This window comes from Nannospalax galili, unplaced genomic scaffold (assembly GCF_000622305.1).
Source record: "Nannospalax galili isolate Female #2095 unplaced genomic scaffold, S.galili_v1.0 scaffold1184, whole genome shotgun sequence".
In the NCBI taxonomy this organism is placed as follows: Eukaryota; Metazoa; Chordata; class Mammalia; order Rodentia; family Spalacidae; genus Nannospalax; species Nannospalax galili.
In genome coordinates this window covers 925,138-928,460 of record NW_008351624.1, presented here as the reverse complement: position 1 = coordinate 928,460, position 3,323 = coordinate 925,138, and the positions used below count along the sequence as shown (strand labels likewise).

The 3,323-nt window shown below is 39.0% G+C and overlaps 1 protein-coding gene across 1 annotated transcript in view; it reads left to right on the top strand.

Moving 5' to 3' along the window:
* Positions 1-3,323, top strand: part of Impg2 (interphotoreceptor matrix proteoglycan 2) — a 126,567-nt gene that overhangs the window by 116,388 nt on the left and 6,856 nt on the right. The gene's annotated exons all lie outside the window — the stretch shown is intronic.

Genomic DNA, 3,323 nt, shown 5'->3' with positions numbered 1-3,323 from the left:
CTGTATTGATTCTCTTAATTTAAATTTTAGGCAAATGTCACTGACTTTTGTGTGTGGTATTGGTTATTGAACTCAGGGCCTCCCACATGCTAAGAAAACATTCCAAATTCATCCACAACCATCAGTTTTACTCTTCTTTTTTTGTTTGAGACACTTGCTACTGCCCTTGACCTTACTGTGTAGCTAGGCAGGTCTTAAATTTGTAATCCTCCTGCCTCAGCCTTCCAAGTGGCTGGGATTATAAGCCCGTGCCCCACGCCACGGGGCCTTCCTTCACTGTCCATGTTTCTATACACTGATCAAGATTCTCTTCTGAGTTCCAGATACATTTGTATTTGAGAGTATGCATAAGTATTTGAGAGATCTTATTTCGCATATATCCCCTCTCCATCTAAATCTACCCTTCTCGGCTTCTCCACCTCAATCAGTGGAAGATTTATCTAACATCTTAAGTTAGAAACCCAGGAAAACCTAGGACACTCTCCATTCTGTTGTTTCCATCATCCCCAACTTTTAACCCTTCACCAAACATTTTAATGTTGAATTCTAAACTATTCCCAGTCCAGGCTCCTGTCTCTATCACTATGGCTACTAGTTTACCCAAAGCACCATTGTGTCCCATATAGACCAGTTCTCCCACTTCCCTTGCTTTCCTGCCTGTCTCTTCTCCAGACAGCAGTTTAGCATTCTTTGTAAAACAGCTTTCAGATTACTTAGCTTGACTGCTTTGTGCCTGTCAATGGCTGCCTGGTTCCGTAGCCACAAGGCCTGATCACCGACTTCTTTCCTAATATTCCACAGTGAAACTAATCTTTTTTTGCTCACCATATTCTAGTCAAATTAGCTTGTTTTAGTTCCCCAGGCCCCAAAATCTTTTTGGCCATAAAGTCTGTGTGTATACTGTCCCCTTTGCATGAAACTCTTTCCCTTTCCCTTTAGGCTTCAGTTCAAATGTTGTTTCTCAAGACTTTAAGTGATTTCTGTAATCTAGATTGGACCTGTCTGATTGTGTTAGTTTCTCTTATAACATCATGCTCATCCTCTATAGAGTTTAGTACCTTTTATAATGTTAATTTATGTGAGTAGTGCTTAATAACCACTTTTCCCAGTTGAGTTTTCCACAAAGACTCTAAGTGTATTGGTAGTAGTAGCCACTTTCTAGCCAGAACATTGTACAGTGCTCTAAGTACCCGAGAAATACTCTAAGTATTCATTCACTCTGAATGAATAAAATGAAACATTGCTTTTATTTGGAAGAATTAAATGCAGGGAATATTATTGGCACCCCAAATTTTCTTTTTCCTTTTCACATACCAGAGGACAGTGACTTTGAGTAGAAGTGAGGAGGAATGTTTAGGGTCATATTTCTCCAATGCCTTTCACTCTCAAACTGGTTTGAAAATGACACTTTTCTTACACTGGGAGAAAGCAAACATTCTTTCCTTTGAAATCCTTGAAGGACCATTATTCATTGAAAGTAAGGAAAATGATTTAGCTAATCTCCCAGTATTCAAAGCTCTTGACATTTGAGTTCTCTAAGGCTGCTTGCACACTCTTTGTCATGTGGTGTAGTGGAAGAACAATTCATCATAATTTGGAAGTCAAGAACTTTTGTCTTCTCTCTGCCATTTATCATTTGTGTGACTTTAGGTGAGCCATTTAATCTCTAAGTCTTATTCTCTCATATATTATATGGGCCTACTATTAAGTGGCCTATGTATTTCATGAGTCTAGTCTACTAGTCTAATGATTAAATCAATAGGTAGGAGTATTTGACTGGCTCCATAAATGCAGTTATGATTTACAAAAAATTCTCAAAAGTTGTCGTTGTTATGGTCCTTTCACTACCTGTTAAAGTTCTGGGACTCAAACCCAGAGCTTCAAGCATGTTCAGCAGGCACTCAACCACTGAGCCATATCCCTAGCTCTGAAAAAACTTCTTTTAGTAATGGATTACAATATCTGAGTACAGTTGCCCATTGTTTAATGTAACTCATTTACTAACTGCATGTCAAGTCATCCAGATTTATAGTCACCTTTTCTCTTAATAGTCAAAGGAATTGGTACTAGTACCTCCCATATACAGGGCAAAACCTGTAACTATGTTCCTCGCCCATCCATTCCTAGTTAGTGGTAGGAAACTTAGATATCTCTTAATCACCTTCTGCTCCGAACTTCTGAATTTTTAACCTCACATTTTTTTTATGGGGATAAAACCCAGGGCCTTGTGCATGGTAGGTGAGCACTCTACCATTGTGCTATATCCCCAACCCTAAACTTAGGTGTTCCTCAATCTTTGTAGTTGTCCTTTTTATCAACCTGACCCAGATCTTAGTACTATGTTTATTTTTTCCAACACATCTATGGAACAAGACAGTTGATTCTATCAGTTGTCTGATGAAGTTCTGAGGGTAATGAAGAGGGATTTTTTTTTTTGACAGGGTCTCCCTACTCCCAGCCTACCTGGAAGTCACTATGTGCATCAGGTTGGCCTCTATCTCACAAAGATCCACCTGCCTCTGCCTCTTGAAGGCTGGAATTAAAAGTGTGCACCACCACGTCCATGTGGGTTTTATTTTTGTTTTGTTTTTTTTTTTTTGAAGTGCAGAAGATGCCTTAAATATCATTGTTAGTCAAAATCATCCTGAAATTCCTCCATCATCCTCTCAAGGACATTATCCTGCTTTCCCCAGGACCCAGCTAGATTCCATGTTGCCCTGACCATGACTTTCCTTTTAGCCCTTTCACAGTTCCTCTACTCTCATTTTCCACAGCCCATAGTTCTCTTCATTGCTCCTGGAAAGCTGGGATATGTGGAATTCATCTGACAATTTAGATGCCTGTTTCCCATACAAAACTTAGCTCCAGGTCTACTTCTGTTTCTCCAAAAGTCACTAAGGTACTTTTCCACAGGGCATATTATCTAGACCACTCACCTTTAGCTAGCATAAAGGATCAGGAAGAGACTTTCAAACCTCAGTCACTTTTTATTAATTAAACTTTTTCTTTGATAACTTCATACACATATATAGTACATTCTGATCATTCTCATACTCATCCTCTCTTATTTCCCATCCACTCCTTTCAATCTCCCTGCTCCCTTTACAAATCCCTTTCCCACATTCATATCTTTTTTGTGGTCCACTGAGTTTAACCAGGGTCATCTTAAACATGTGAACGTGGCTTTGGAATTATCCATTGGAGCTTTCTGGACTTACTAGTAAAGCCCTAGTCTTTTACTTACATAATTAAAATATTAAGCTTAGGGAGAGAACAATAGAGGAAGGCACCTGATATTGATCTTTGACATCCACATGTGCATA